A 17,892-nucleotide genomic window follows, 5' to 3' on the forward strand; every position below is an offset into this window, starting at 1 on the left:
AAAATGTTTGGATTGTATTTAAACAGGTTCAATGGTGAAATCAGCAAAAACAACAAACTAAACTTTACACCACTACTAGGATTTTCAAAATAATTAAAAGCTCCCACACACATTTTCCTTATTTAAAATAAATAAACCATCTTTAAATTGTGGTTTGAGAACATTGAGTTTTCATCACATTTTGTTTTTTTTTCTTTGTAACACCTTAAGTTATAATGTTAGTCATGTTTGGTTTTACGTGCCTTCAATGTGTGCTTAAGGCCTACCTGAATTGTGTAATCTGGGCCTACAGGGACTAATTTAGTGTTATAACCACTTTAAATACTATCTTATATCATCTTAGCTGTTTATAATAATGCATATCATCCTGTCTCACAGACATATCTTTTAAAGCCCTCAAATCCTATCCTAATCTCATGATTATCATCTATTTTCACCAGAAACCTAAAATGGTTCTATTTCCAATAAAACCGGTAATCACAAAATTTTGTTTAAAGGCCCACACACAATAAATTGTTTATATAGTGTTTTGAGAGACCACTTTTCAATTATTATGATTTTATCTTAAATGATAAAATATGGCTGGTTTTATTACATTATTACAGTAAAACAGATTTTAAACATAAAAAAATTGAAAAAAAAAAAAATTAATAAATTAAATAAAAATAAAAATAATATTAAATTTATTTTTATTAATGTAGGTGGGAATCATTATTTGCTATAATGATAGATGTAATAGAAACACCCTACACCAATGGGGACCTCGGTGCTCAGTACTATTAGTCTATTATCACACCGCTGTCAACTTGTTTGATCATGAACAATTTAGTAGAGAAAAGATAAATATAAAGGCAAGGGGTGAGAGTACATCTTAAATTTATCTACTACTGTATGTATGTCTTCGTTATTTTTAGTTTTAATGTCATGTTTATTGAAGCAAACCAAACACATTTCAGAAATCCTCGTCAAGGGGTAGATATTTCAAAGCCAATTGTAGCCATATACAGGAAGTCTTTAAGTACTTCCTATATTTTGTTATGTTAAAATAATGGCCATATAAAAAGGCAATAGACATGATCTAGCCGAGTCTAAAATTAATAAAAAATGATGTCACACAAAATGGGATTCCCTAAGAGGGAGGGTAGGGCAGAGGTATGTGATAGGTGTTTGGTCTATAGGTGGTAGAGTCAAACACTGGTTGTGTTGTATCCATAGAAAGGTGTGTATGTGTGGGGGAGTCGGGGGATTTAGGTGTAATAAGAGCATTAGTGGTATTTTGGTGGATAAGTAGGGAGATGTCAAAAGAGAAGGGGGAAGGGGTGTTTGCTAGGTTGGGTAGAGTAGACTTGTTTGTAAATTACAAAAGCTGAAAGCTAAGCCCTGTCTACACTATCAAACTTTATGTGAAAAAAATGTGATGTGCCTATATATTGACATGATGATGTCTTATTACTACCTTATTTGGGACTTCTGTGTCAATCACAAAAGCTGAAAGCTAAGCTCTGTCTACACTATCAAACTTTATGTGACAAAAGAATGTGATGTGCCTATATATGGACACGATGATGTCATATTACTACCTTATTTGGGCACATCATTTTTTGTCAAAGTGTAGACAGAGCAGACTACTAAACTACCTGAACAAATGTGGAGAGGAGTGGGGGGGGGGGGGTGGATGGTGTTGAGCGGACGGTTTAAGATTATTATTTTAACATGAATGTTTAATGCCATTGAACTTCTCATACAATGAAAACATTGCCAGTAAAGTTAATGGGTCAATGTATGTTGTTTATGTAAATGTTCATTTACTACACTGTTTATAAGCGATGTATGACGTCTTAACTGACGTTAAAAATCGCAATGAAAACACAAAAATTATCCTGTACCATACACCTCCTGTCCTCCTTCAATGAAAAAATAAATAATTAAAGACATTTGTAAACACTTTGTTGTTTATTATTAAGTGATTCTGAAAGTAAAACAAAAGTAACTGGGAAAAATATCTATAAATCCAAAAATTTATCAACTCAAATGTTATCTAAAGTGATCCTGCATATATCTACTTTTTTAAATTAATTTTTTTATTTTACTTTGAATGTATGTATGTCTTTTATACAAAAGAAAATTTGTTTTTAACTGTTCTGGTATATATCTTTCAAATTAGGCCTATGTATGCTTTTATTTTTTTGTATATATGTTATAAGTTTTCTTTACTTTTAAACCTTGTAACTGGACCATTTTGAAAAGCAGTACTATGTTACTGAAAATTACGCAGTCCAGTCAAAAGAATAAATAAATAAATTCTATTATTATTTTTGAGAGAAACACTTTTAGAATCCTTCTAACATTACTTTGAACAGGAAATTGTGGTGAGTTAAATTTAAGACAGAAAAATAGTTACAGATATATTGTTTCTCCTAAAAAATAATTCCAAAATAAATTGTTGAATAGGCAATTTGAATGTTACATATAATGAATGATCAAAAATTGAAAAAAACAAAAAAAACAACAATTATTTACCCATAATCAGTCAACCGGAAGACAAAATGATTCTGATTAATTATAACCGTTAATTATGTATTGTTTTTTTATATTTAGGGAAAATCATTATTTTGTTGCGTTATTTTTTTTTTTTCAGTGAAAGTGAAACCTCAAAATGGTCTATTAAAAATTTGATTGTATTCATCTTTATTTTTTCATGTTTTGGAGGCCAATACAACTTTAAAAGAAATTCTTAAAATCATCTCAACTTAAACTTTGTACACAGTTAACTTTTGATTATCTTGGGACAGGAAAACCTGATATGAAATCTACGGTATGATGACTTGATTGTAAAATGGTTATGTAGGTTTAGCTTCCAGGGACTTCAACTTGATTGACAACATAAAATTAGAATTTAGAAGGAAAGTTTATTTTGAGGCGCCCAAAAAGTTGTCACCTAATACCGGGCCTATTCCAAGCAAGAACCACCTGTGTAGTTGCACTTGATTGGCTACCCCCTGAGACAAAAGCCATTGTTTAAATCTTTCCTACCTGCAGTGTCCGACAGTCTACAGCCATGGCCACGCCTGACCTTACGCTAACATGATATCTGATCTAAGAAAATGTAATTTAAAAATGATTATTAATGTAATAAAGATCATAAGATGCATTGTAAGTAAAGATGATTAACATTTAAGGTAAAGACATGAGTGTTTTCTCAATCCATGGGTGGGCTAATTTCCATGAACCAAATTTGTAATTTGCAACCGAATAGTGCCTGCAGTCAAACACTTACCCTTATTTTAAAAATAATCAAGCAAGACTACCCATAAGGTATATACCTAACAAGTCTGTCTTTAATAAAAGCCAATAAATAACATTGTTCTATTTCTGTTTTAAGCACATTTGAAATGAGTTTACACAGCAGTTTATCACATAGGGCCTATAATACAGTCTGTACACAACATCTGTCAAAGGTGTCCCTTTAATACCGACAAAGTGTTCCCTTAATAGGAGTGTCCCTTAATAGGTGTCGCCTTGATAGAGGTGTACCCTTGGTAGAGGTATACCCTTAATACTAGTGTACCCTTGATAGAGGTATACCCTTAATACTAGTGTAGCCTTGATAGAGGTGTACCCTTAATATAGGTGTAAACTTAATACTAATAGAGGTGTACCCCACTCCCTCTTAATAGAGGTGTACCCCTCCCCCTTATTAGAGGTGTACTCTTAATAGGTGTCCACTTAATAGAGGTGTACCCTTAATAGAGGTGTACCCTTGATAGAGGTGTAGCCTTGATAGAGGTGTCCCCTTGATAGAGGTGTACCCTTAATATAGGTTCCTTAAAAGAGGTGTACCCTTATAGAGGTGTACCCTTAATAGAGGTCCCTTAAAAGAGGTGTACCCTAATAGAGGTGTCCCCTTATTAGAGGTGTTCTCTTAATAGAGGTGTACAATTAATATAGGTGTCCTCTTAATAGAGGTGTACTCTTAATAGAGGTGTACCCTTAATATAGGTCTCTTAATAGAGGTGTACCATTAATATAGGTGTACTCTTAATAGAGGTGTACCCTTAATATAGGTCTCTTAATAGAGGTGTACCATTAATATAGGTGTCCTCTTAATAGAGGTGTCCCCTTGATAGAGGTGTACCCTTAATATAGGTTCCTTAAAAGAGGTGTACCCTTATAGAGGTGTACCCTTAATAGAGGTCCCTTAAAAGAGGTGTACCCTAATAGAGGTGTCCCCTTATTAGAGGTGTTCTCTTAATAGAGGTGTACAATTAATATAGGTGTCCTCTTAATAGAGGTGTACTCTTAATAGAGGTGTACCCTTAATATAGGTCTCTTAATAGAGGTGTACCATTAATATAGGTGTACTCTTAATAGAGGTGTACCCTTAATATAGGTCTCTTAATAGAGGTGTACCATTAATATAGGTGTATCCTTAATAGGGGACCCAATGGAGGGGTTCTAATGTACTGTAGTATACTATAATTACCATATAACTACATTACTTTAATATAAAGTTTATTTTCAATCAATTTCAAGTAAAATGATCTGAATAACAAAATATTAAATGTTGCCAAGGCAGACCGAATTCATGGCCTTCAACATTTCACTCCAACATTTCTAATAATCAATCAGTGTGGGCGTTGTAATTCAATTTAGGCCTACGGGTTAAGTAAACACAATAAATATAGTATTAGTAAGTATTATGTGTGGTAACAAAAACCTTTGAAATGGCCTACAGTATGTAAAACATAAATCAAACACAACATCCTTATGAATTATTATAAATAAGAACTTCTATAAATCAAATGAATGGATTATCCAGATGTTATTTATTTGTAAACATAAAATAAAACATAAATGACCTTGACTAGGAAAAAAAGGACTCTACAATTTTTTTTTATTATTATTGCATTTAAATTATTTAAATGGTATGGGAACATTATTAGTATAAAATTGATTTGATAGGCCTATGGCATAGTAGTAGCAGACTGTACAAGCCTATGTTTGCCATCAACATTATACAGTAAAACTAAAATAATATAATAAAATACCTAAAAAAAATTGTCTCATTTCATAATGGGCATGGCTTGTGATATTTAGTGTAGTTAATGGTTTAGTAATGTTTTAATGTGCCATCAATGGATGCTTTGTTTATTAGCTCAGTTTGATATGCTAGAAAAACTTCTGACCAATCAGAGGCCTTGTGTAGAGATCACTGTTCTGGTTATTATAGATAGGTAGAAGTCACCTTCAAATGCAATCCTATTGAGTCACATGTCTTTACATAACAAAAAACATACCACTGAAGTATAGTTTTTAACTTTACCTCTAATTATAACCAATTAACTTTGTTTATAGTTTAGACCCAAACTTCTGACCAATCAGAGGCCTTGTACAGAAATCACTGTTATTATAGATAGAAGTCACCTTCAAATGCAATCCTATTGAGTCACATGTCTTTACATAACAAAAAACATACCACTGAAGTATAGTTTTTAACTTTACCTCTAATTATAACCAATTAACTTTGTTTATAGTTTAGACACAAACTTCTGACCAATCAGAGGCCTTGTATAGAGATCACTGTTTTGGTTATTATAGATAGATAGAAGTCACCTTCAAATGCAATCCTATTGAGTCACATGTCTTTACATAACAAAAAACATACCACTGAAGTATAGTTTTTAACTTTACCTCTAATTATAACCAATACCTTTTGTTTATAGTTTAGACACAAACTTCTGACCAATCAGAGACTTACTACATATATACTGTATATAGAAGTTCTACAAATGCACTCCTATTAAGTCACATGCCTTTATTATGAACCTAAAACATACCATTAAAGTATAATCTTTAACTTTACCTCTAATTATAACCAATACCTTTTGTTTATATAGTTTAGACACAAACTTCTGACCAATCAGAGGCCTATTACAGATATAGATAGAAGTCATCTTCAAATGCACTCCTGTTAAATCACATTCCTTTATTATGAACCTAAACTAACACTACCAAAGTATAAACTCAACAAATTTCAATTAAACTAATTAATTACTGATTATTCCTCAATAAACATCTACCTTGACTCTAGCTAAAGAATGCAGATTACTAGGTAGAATTCCTTCTCTAGGCTAACACTTGGAAAGAACACCCTATTAAATACTAACTGGGTAAAGTTGGAGAGAGAGTGGATAGGCCTAGCATAGCAGGCTTTTACAACAGGGGAAGACTTACAGTGTATTCGCATATGTAAAGGCACATTTCATACTTTCATAGTTAAAGAATAGTTAAATAATCAAAGATAGAACACAGAGGTAGTGTTTTTTTAAAGAAAAACCAATAAATAAATAAATAAATTTATGCTTCACAGTGCTATATTAACTATTAGACACAGGCAAGCCCTTATAAATCTAAATATATACTTTGCTAGTCATACATAATTCTTACTAAATATTTTTCCTCTGGGGCAACAGTTTTTTATCCTCTGTCTCAGACAAAAAGCAACCCGATAAAGACGAGGATCAAAACATCTTAAAATATTGTGCAGTTTTGGTCTTATTTACCACCTGTTAGAGGAAGTCTTCGATTCTCGTTACATAACCTTTTCAGACGAGTCAGCAAAATACGTTGAGGTGCAGCAAATTTATCTATTACGAAATCCGGTAATACCTGTTGCGTACTGAACTTCACGTAAACTATGCTACAGTGGCTTAGGATGTCTCGACTAAACATCCCAAGTTTCAACAACTTATTCTGTGTTGTCTCTGTGGTAGTAGTAGTAGAATAGAAGCTTATAATGCAGTAGACTCATTGATAAATTATATACTGGTGAATTAAGTAACTACCACACACTGTGCAAAAAATGTTTGACAAAAACATCTCCGCATAATTATAGAGTATGCTTTTAAATGTAAAGGTTATAGATGTAGAACCCCTCTTTATGAGATGAATGTTTGAATGGTAGAAATAATTTCATGTGAAATTGGTTATATTTAAAATATAAAACATTCAAACCATTCGAAAAGGAAGAACTCAATTTTTGACGCGGAGTAGAACAATTATAGATGGGACACACTACAGGTTGATCGAGCGCGATTAGTTGACAATAGTCTCTTATCTGGTACATGTGGTTGCTCGCTGTGTTCTCGCACGCATATAACTACATTGCACTTTTGATGACATCATTAAGAATGCATTAGAACATTTAATATAATAATGTGACCAACAATCCTCCAATCAAATGATAAGAATCTACCCAGTTGTGTTATAAAGGTTTTTACATTAGCGGTTTACCCCTAGAGGACATAGCTAGCAACACTATTAGGGAATGTACAGTAATTTCAATCTTGCTTTTCTGGTCAGTTTTGAAATTCATACACACAAGGACTACAATATTTTGTATTATAAACATTTATCAACATTTTTACTTTGGTCATAACCCCTAGCACAGGAAGTGGAGATTTACTATTACTTATCAAAGAGCCAACAATTATACACTTTAAAGACTTTATTCTCAAATACCGAAAATACTTGATACTAAATGTGGACTTATCTCCATGGGTTCATTATAGGTAATACAAACTGGGTAAAAATAAGTTTATACTCAAGTGTAGCCACAAGTACAACAAACAAAACGATTTGGGATTATCTGGTAATAACAATTATATAAAATTTGATCCGGAAGATGGAGACATCCAAGTGGACTAGTTTTGATTTAAATATCAATTGGGCCTTACTCAAGGGAGGGACTTGTGAAGTGGAATTTAAGTTATCAGTGGGCTTGATCATGTTAATCCATAAAAAATAGATCAAATATTCAGTTTTCCAAGAAATTTAAAGGCAATCTAACAAAGTGTGCGGCAGCTAGATTATGAAGTCATTGTCAATGTTACCTGTAAAGTAAATTGATTGTAGGTGAACAATTTAATATTTAACCGACAAATTTGGAGTAATTATTTAGTTTTCCCTCCCCTTTTAAATCTTCTGTTTTATTTCTTTGTATTTCTTTATTCTTTATACTGGTGAGCTTGTTCAGTAGTTTGTTTGTTTGTTTTATTAAATTCTCCACACACATCAAATAATACAGTTGTACATTCTAAAATACTGTTCTCCCACAGTGCCAGTATAACATACAAAAACAATAAAAAGTACAATCTTGAGCACTTTAGTGGATATGTGCGTTTTACAAATCCATATATATATTATTATTATTATTACAATGAAAAAACCGTCGATATGAGAATAAAACTACTGTAGTAAATATAAAATGTAATTATTATGTAGGAGAGACTAAAGAGTGATACTGTCTACACTCTGCCAGGCTGGTGTCAATAACATTTGTTATTTGTATTCAATGAATATTTTGTATCAATTCTAAGGAAATATATAGAATTGAATTTCGGAAAAAAATTGTCCAAAAAAAAACAAGAATTTTATAGTTTCTGGCATGTAGTAAAAATTTAGGACGATTATGGAAAATTAATCGAAGGACATAGCTTTTATCAGGAAACGAAATGTTCAAAGTTCCTGTGTGTAGTGTAGCTCAACAAGTAATGTTCTTAATCAGTGTGACGCTAACCAGTGGCGTGTGGTTTTCTTCAAAGTGTGAAAATGAAATTAACTAAGTCTGGGAAGGGGGCAGCAGCTGTAGCCGTATCAAATCACAGTCATTCGCTCATGAGTTCCCCTTCCCGTAAGGACCAAAACTTTAGACAGGATCGTAATTACCAGTGATATATAGACTATTGAAGAATGTCATATTAAGTTTAACAACAATACTACAGAGTATAGAATTTGGCCAGTGTTTCAAGCATAGACAGATGGACAATTTAATTTTAGGCTATAGAAGGAAGGGGAACCTTGCATTGTTCCCCCAGGTGAAACTTTCAGACATGCCGTTGGATAACTTAATATATTGCTAATCATACATCTGTTTTCACAATAGAAAACAATGCAGAAAATTGCGAGTTTTGGGATGGGGCTTTAGAAATCCTAAATTAAATTAGGATTGTCGTTAACTTTACTGTTTATCGTGACAGTGTAAAAATGTTATAAAGCCTTACGGATTCACATTAAATAAAGGTCTTTACATACAGTAGGGGTTAAATAAAGGTATCAAATTTTGGTTAGGCATTGACTATTAAATATAGTTTAATATAATCCTTATACATATAGGAAATGTTGTCTTGAATATAACAATACATAAGAAAATGTAACAAATGTTATATCTCCCAATATCCATCCTTTCAATCATTGCTGCAAGAAAATATAGAAAAGTATAGTCTGTACATGTATGTACAATAAAGCAAAAATAAAAAAACTGTTTATATTCGAGCATGTGCAGTTGTTACCATCTTTATCATACTTCCTATTAGCAGACTGGACCCAAATACATTAAAACTACACTAGAACTTTAGGGGACACCTGCGGACAGAGTCTGGGTGTCCTTTCAATAGGAGTTAGTGTTAGTTCACACATATATTTCTCCTCATTTATTTCACAGGGCAGTGTTGTCTTAAAGTTCTGTGTACACTATCAAACTTTATGTGACAAAAAATGTGATTTGAATTATATGGACACTACCATATTTGGGCATATCAAACATTTTTTGTCAAACTGGTATAGTGTAGACATATCTTAATAGGAGTGTCTCAAAGGTTCTACTGTACATGGAAATGTTGGTTACATGCTATGTGTAAATCATGTATTATAAACCAACAAAGATTGATGTATTCATCATTATACAACAGTGTGGCATCCTGCATAATCCTATCACACTAAATACAGACATTGACTAACTTACTGTTCTGTAATAATTTAATCTCCGGAGTCTAAACTTAAATATAGTATTCAGACTTGTAAAATGTGCGAGTCTGTTGGTAAAGTTATTACGAAGTTCAAGAATACTAAATGGTAGGTGGTGTGTACTAAACTTATCTTCTCAGAATATCTTAGTGGTATAAACGAAGATTCACCACTAGAGAGGATAACAATTACCAGAGATGGAAAATGCGAAACTAAAAAGCTTTGGTTTATCGCTAGAAATTAAGAACATTATGGGGTTAGAAGTTCAAGTAAAAGACAATAAACAGATGCACCAATAATAGACACCTTTGTGGGAAAGAAGCGTATTGAACGTTTTACGGAAATTACCCCCTTCTGTCGCCGAGTGATTCCCCCTGCACGTTACAATGACTAACTGAATCTAGAATTCTAACTTACTGTTCAAAGAAAAAAAATGTCATTATACAGTATTGCAATAATAGTTTATGACCTTCTTACATAGTTTTTCATTACAAATAATGTGTTTTAAGCATTTCAATTACCTGAAATGTTGAGACTCAATGAAATAACATTATGCAATCAAAGTTATCTGTTGAAAAACATTTTGGGTTCATCATCAAGTAAGCTCTTACTCAATGGTGTAACACAGAGGCACGGGCCGCTGGTTCAGGGACCCTAAGTGATCCTCCAATGTTGGAGGCATTGAATGTTTTCAGCCTTTTACGACATATTCTGCAGCTCCTGCTCTTACTGTACAAACACTTCCAAACTCACATGTGCAACATTTCTTAAATCTTCAGTCTTTTCAAAAATTCAATTTGTAGAAAAAAATATTTAATACATGGACTCAAAATGGTCAGAGTAGACCATTATGCTTGGTTCCCATTAAGATGCAACACAAGGACATAATAATGCATCGGTTTGAAATTACTTGCGTTGCGCTTACATCTTTACATTTCGTCCTAGTGGGAACCAAGATTAAGACATCAAGAATCCGTTTTACAATAGCGTAGCAACTTCTTACACCAACCTACCGTAATTGCTTACACATTTAAGCTCTGTCTACACTATCAACTAGTTTGACAAAAAATGTGTGATGTGCCCATATATGATAGTGATATGCTCAAATATGGTAGTGATATGACATCATCATGTCCATATATGGGAACATCACATTTTTTTGTCTCATAAAGTTTGATAGTGTAGACAGAGCTTTATAATATAGCAACAAATGCAGTATAAAACTTTGTTTCTTAATTGACACATTAATTATTATTAACACGTCAAGACATTTTATAGGCAGTTTGCCTGTTTATCAAATGCCTCACAATAGTTATTTTAACTCGAAAGTTCGGTGGAATCATACATGAATATCAATTATTGCTAATAAAACTTTTCAAAATGAAAAATTATGTTCAATGGTCATTATTATTTATTTAAACCTTCATTATGAAAAACCCCAATAAAACGTGTCTGAATTTACATGAAAAGCATCTTTGGCATAAATCCATTGAAAGAAAGTTATTTTCACAACTGGAAATAATCCAACATTGGAAGTCATCCGGCACAAACTGTATTGAAATATACTTTCACTGTGGAACTAATCTTGGCATCAAGATCATTGAAAAATACTACACTTTTTTTATAGTAGTATAGTTACTAAATAGTTTTAGTAGTCATAAAAAAAAAATGTTATGACGTATAACAAAAGCGTGTGCCATGTATAAATAGGTTTTGAGGACTATAGAAGCAGTCTACATACAGTACATGAAAAATATTACACTTTTTTTATAGTAGTATATAGTTATTAAATAGTTATAGTAGTCATAAAAAAACTATTGGCAATGTTATGACGTATAACAAAAGCGTGTGCCATGTATAAATAGGTTTTGAGGACTATAGAAGCAGTCTACATACAGTACATGAAAAACGTATATATTGATTTCAAAATGCCTAGGGCCTGGGCGTAAAACGTTCAAAATAAAATCAGATTAAAGCTGCAACAACTGCGTTTTTGTAGCTTAGACCTTTATACGATTGAGGTAAAAAAAAGCAAGCATCGAAATGATTTTTAAAATACATACCTTTATTCTCAATGTGGTTTGCGGAAAACTTTGTCAACCTTCTAAACCCCTTGGGGGTATAGTTGTGTCATACAATCAGTAGGTGCTGCAGAAAAGGGAAACCACCTAAACCTATAAATTCCACACCATTTAAATTATGGATACAGTTTATTGTGTTTAATAGAATGATTGTTACACTATCAGAACAATACCACATTAAAACCGCTATCCTATTGAGATTGTGCCGTAATTGGCTGCTGGTGACACGATGGGACCCGTAGGGGAGAAGAATGTTGTTGAGAAGGTTACTTGAACCAGTACCAGTATGTTCACAGGTTACAGTGCTGTACAAAACCTGTAAATATTTTTTTAAATTAACAATGTACCCTTGGAAGATTTCTTTTTTTAAAAATGCTCAACACTATTATAATTGGAAGCTTTTGCAACAAATGACGTCATATGGAGATATTATTCGCAAACGACGTTTAGATTAGTTTGGAAATTTTTGTTACGTCGTCATAGGTCCAAGTGACCTTCATTTATTTTTGGGTGCACAGTCGTCGTGATAAATCAAAATCGATTTTGTATAGCTGTACGACAACTTGATCAAATGATGTAATGCATAATTTACTTTAAAAGTCCTGGTTGTAAGTCATCCTACATTTATAAATATGATAGTAGCTGGGATTAACGAATTGGTTTCTTACAGAACTGTCTTGAATTGTTAATTTTCAAAACAACTTTTCATATCCTAAACACATTACTACCGGCGTCCCTCCGGAATCAACACTGGGACTTCTCCTCTTTACAAGACTTACCAAAATGGAAATGATGCCTTAAAAATAGATACAATCTTTAGTACCATATGGAATTTAAATTATTAAGTCATTATTAATTTAAGTACCTTTTAAACATTTCTCGCTCTTTACGGGCTCTTTACTTAAACACTTGTTTACCTTGCTGTACTTAAATAATCTTAATTTTAAGCGTGTCTGCAATTGTACAACTGTCTAAAGATTATAAAATAGTTAATGAAATAAAAGAACTAATTGAAACTTAAATTAAAGAACATCAAAAGAATTAACTGAAGTTGTTCAAAATCTAAAAATAACTTACTATTAATTCTGATGTCTGTCCTTTGATGTTTTATGATCTTCTTCTGAAGTGCTGTTAATAGGAATAATCCATTGCTTTATATCGCTGGCTTCAAGTGTTCAGATGAGGTCTGTAGTAGAAAAAAAATGGAATTGGGCTTTAGTGCAATTGACTATTAAAACTATTGCATAACCGATCATTAATCCTCTGTAGTTCTGTTCCCCACAATCCACACAGCTGGACTGGACAGTAGGCATCCACACCGGACAGTAGGCCTACTTCGTGGGGTCATTAACATACATTTCATTAAACAACATTATGTTTTACGATGCGATTAATATTATTTCTTTTGATCATCATTTTATCAAATTTCTAAACCAACATGTTTTGACAGTAAAAAATCAAAAGCTTGTCTATCAATTGTTCAAATGGCAATACTTTTCAGTCATCAAAAGATTAAGGTTGCTGCCAGGATGCCAGTCCACCACTTCCGCTCTCAAACTTTCACCATCATAACTTTACTACAATGAAGAGGATTCAAACACCATGGCATCTGTCCACCGTAAATTATGGCGCAAGGCCCACTTGGACAAAAGACGAAGGTTGCCAGGGCGTCAGTTCACCATTTCCCCTCTACCACAGCTCAAACATTCCCCAAATTTCATCATCATTACTAAATAATATTCAAAATATGTAGTGTAAAAGTGTATTTTTATTCTTTTGGCTTAATTTAACATGCCTCCTAATTAGGCTCTAGCAATAAAAGTAAAAAAACTTCCACGGAAACCAAGGAGGCTAGTGTAGGTAATAGTCATATAGGGCACACCCAGTGGGCAGACTTCCGACTGAATATATTAAGTGCATAAGTCAAGTCGGCATATGGAATATTTAGGTAGGAGATTAAAACGCTGAATTAACTAATTGTTAATTCAAAGCGGTTCACATTACAATACCCTTTGATCATTATATCTAAACATTGGCTAAAACTGCGTCATTGATATAGCCACAGGCTTTTGCTAATAGACATCCTGAGAGGTGAGATTTCAACCCAAAGAATGCAATGACAGGAGGGAATCTTTGGCCAAAACACCTACACAACTACACAACGTTAGTATGCTTATTGATGTTAATCCAAATTCTGGCTTGAGGCATCCACACTATGTATTTCATGTCAATCGACAGCATTCTGAATGGTTAAATATTTGCGGGTAGAAGCAACTTGAAAGTCAACAGCCCGGGGCAATCTAGCTACCGTTCAGAGGCGTGTTCACGAAAAGTGATACCTTGAAAAGAATGAACGGCACTTATTCTGCTTCCTGTATATTTGAAATATAAACATTTATACATCTTATCTTATTAGAAAATAGGAACCGCAATTGGTCAAATAACTCATTTAGCTACGTAAAGTTAAAAGTTCAAATTCCGAAGTTTACTAATTTACGTCAAAGTAAATGTCATCATTTCAATGTCATGATTTATATCAGCTTAAGAATCACACGCTACACGTGTGAAATTATATTCTAGGTAACAATCATTATTACATCTGAGCACAGTATTAAATTCACCGATTAAAATAATTTATCAAAAAAAAAACAATTAACAGGTAAAACCTAAATTATATTTGACAGTACTTAAACATATTCGTTGACATACTGAAAATGAGTGAATGATTGGCTCAGTAGGGAGAAACGAGGAAGTCACGTGGCGGCGCTTATCTAATTGGTTTTCTAATATAAATCCACTGATTTAAGTGAGATAACTATATATACAGTATTTTATTTAACCAAAAAAAAATACAGAATTCTATCTGTATATTTTGATTTTCAGTCCAAGTTATTTTTGTATAGCTAGCCCATAATCGGATATGGGTTTTAAAAAAGATTTGAATATATTTGTAATGATGTATAGAAGGTTATATTTCTGGGGCAAATGCTTTCAAATCTGATATCGTTTAATACACGACACAAAACTAGAATATATGAACCCATAGCGTGTTTTGAGGATGTTAATAGGATGTGTGTTCAGTCTCAAACATAAATCTACAAGGGTTGACTAGGCTAAAATAAAGCATGTGTTATGTCTGACCGTTTCCTGTAACGCAAGGGGTTTTTCTCAGGTGAATCTCTGACTTAAAATGGTTGACTATAGGCTAAAATGAAGCGTGTGTTATGTCTGACTATCTACTGTACTGCAAGGGTTTTTCTCAGGTGAAACTCTGACTTAAAATGGTTGACTAGGCTAAAATGAAGCGTGTGTTATGTCTGACTATTCCTGTAATGCAAGAGTTTTTCTTGGGTGAAATTCTAACATACAAAAATCGACTAGGTTAAAATAAGGCATGTGATGTGTGATATTTCTTCAAATTCAAGGGTATTTTAATTCTCACGTAAATTCAGACTAAATAAGGAGTAAGTTAAAATGAGGAAGATCAAAACATAAGTTTGACATGTTCAAAATATTAAAGCATGCGTTAATGTCTTATTATAGCACACCTGATTGTATTGTAATTTGATTGGTCAATTACGCATGTGTTATTTGGAATTCGCCCCATCTCATTGAAGAGTGATATATAATGGTGATAATGAACGGTACTAATGCACGTTCAGCTTTCTGTAAACATTTTGAGAATTTTTGCAAAACGACGTTGTTGGCCTAGCTTCCCGGCCTAGCATTCATTATTGATTTACCATGGATAACTTGAATAAAAGTAGGTGTTATAAAAGAAATAATTAATGTTTTATATTCGTTGAATGTTGAGAATATTTCATTCGTTGAAAAATTGACTGCTCTATTTAACTCGGCTCCATGTCGTTAAAATAGAGCAGTCAATTTTTCAACTCATGAAATATTCTCACTATTCAACTCATAAACATTAATTATATAATTTATTTGTATACCATTTTGTTTAAAATGAAATTCTACGTTTGGATTTGTCTATGATTAATAACACGATCTTAACTTGTATTACAAGCATTTTTAAAATTTGTTATTTGATAAAATCATAATGGGAAAATAATGACCAAACTGCTTAGAGAAGATAAGAGGAAATAAATATAGTATAAACAAAAATTTGTATTATATAATAATCTAAATCCAAAGGCAAATTACTGAAAAAATGACAATGCTGTGGGTATCAGCGGCTGGATCTCAATGGAAAAAAATAAAATGAGCAAAAAGTTAAACAAAAAACGATAAAGTAAAATAGCCAGAAAAATAAAGGAGAGCTTTCGGGCAACATTAGCCCTTCATTGCAAAATTGTGAATATGAACCAGACAACCACTGGACTGAAATAAAAGAAATAAAAACAAAGGAGGCACAGGCTGGTGATTAGATGGTGGAGAGAGTAAGAGTAGAAAACAATTAATAGCTTGGTAGATATAAACAATTTTGGAATGGAACTAAAAAACAACTCAAATGGTGGTTAATATTGATTGATATATTAGATATAATAAATTTGAAATGATAAGATGAAGAAATCTGTGAGAATGGGAAAAATCTAATATGCATTTAAATGAAATGTGGGTGCTAAAATGCTAACAAATTCTTTCCTTAATTGTCTGTACTAGCCTACTAACTACACAAAAATGCATGTAAAAATGTCTTCAGTGATGTTACCACGAGACAGTATCCAACTTCTGAAGTAGTCCAACTAGTATAACACGAGTGATAAATCTAATTACCGATACACATAGTATAATATCACTAGTAGATTTAATGGTAGACATTACAGTGACTAGCTATTGGAGGCGGGGCTTAGAACTTATGATGCTCAAATCTTCTGACCAATCACAAACAGCGATCATTCAACTCTGATTGGTCAACTGATCTGCAATGTAATATATCAAAATATGGTTTGTACTAGAAATGTTCAACTGACCAATGGATTAGAACCAATGTTGGTCTGTTAATACTACCATTTATAACCTTGTCTACCCTATATAATCAGTCAGAATGACTTCTAAGAGGACAGATACATAATTTTGACAGAAGACAAAACATAACCAGGATTTTATCTTTACTATGTTTTGGAACATCTAATCAAACATCAAAAGAAGAGAATAGGTAATAATTCATTTCTTTATTATTAAATTTTTAATTTATAAATTGTATCCTACATGTACTGTATTTTATTAATTCTTTCAATTCAAATATTCATGTTATGTTATTTGATTATAAATGTATATACCTGTTAATATTTTATAGGTAAATCTTTATATTATTATAATGTTTAATTCCATTTTTAATATTCAAATTATGTTATCAGATTTGATTATTATTATTATTTTTAGTAGTAAATACCGACTTATGTCAATTATATTAGGTAAAAACCTTTGTAAAACTTTTTATTACATTATTAATATCCATATTATGTTATTATGTTTGATTATTATTAGTACGGATAAAACTACTGAAGTTCTGTAATAAATTGTAATTTATTAATTTAAAATGTATCGGATTATATTGAAGTTGACCATTCTGCATACTAAAATTTAAATTTAATCAATAAAATATATATTCAATAATATTTTGTAAATTTAATTTTTTGACATAAATTTTAGTTTAATTTTACTTATTTAAATATAAACATGTATATTTAAATCTGAAATGCATAGTTATGATATTTAAATTAAAAATTTAAATAAACATTAATAATATTAAATTTTTCAAATACTATTTTAAACATTTAAATTAAAAATGCATATTCATGATTAAAGTTTATATTTTACTGTCATAATTTTAAATCCCCCTTTTTTAAGGCACTCCTATTCAGGGGACACTTTTAATTGAAATGATGGAATGGCAATGTTTTAAGATTACGGCCAACTCTTATTCAGGGGACACCTGTACTAAGGGGACATTCTGTTGGGTTTTCGAAGGTGTACCCTTAATAGAGGTACTACTGTATAATTTAAAATGAATATTATTGAACATGTTATATCTACAAAATGT

The 17,892-nt window shown here is 32.0% G+C and overlaps 1 long non-coding RNA gene across 1 annotated transcript in view; it reads right to left on the reverse strand.

Annotated features, from left to right (window-relative positions):
- LOC144841317 (uncharacterized) overlaps positions 1–11,984 on the reverse strand; it is a 43,039-nt gene extending 31,055 nt beyond the window's left edge. The window contains exons 1-2 of the long non-coding RNA XR_013612011.1: positions 11,868–11,984; positions 3,034–3,096 (exon numbers count right to left, since the gene is read on the reverse strand). This is a non-coding gene — a long non-coding RNA (uncharacterized LOC144841317). The remainder of the gene's footprint in view (positions 1–3,033; positions 3,097–11,867) is intronic.
- Positions 11,985–17,892: the final 5,908 nt, after the last annotated feature.

This window comes from Antedon bifida, chromosome 4, assembly GCF_963402885.1.
Source record: "Antedon bifida chromosome 4, ecAntBifi1.1, whole genome shotgun sequence".
NCBI classification, from domain to species: domain Eukaryota; kingdom Metazoa; phylum Echinodermata; class Crinoidea; order Comatulida; family Antedonidae; genus Antedon; species Antedon bifida.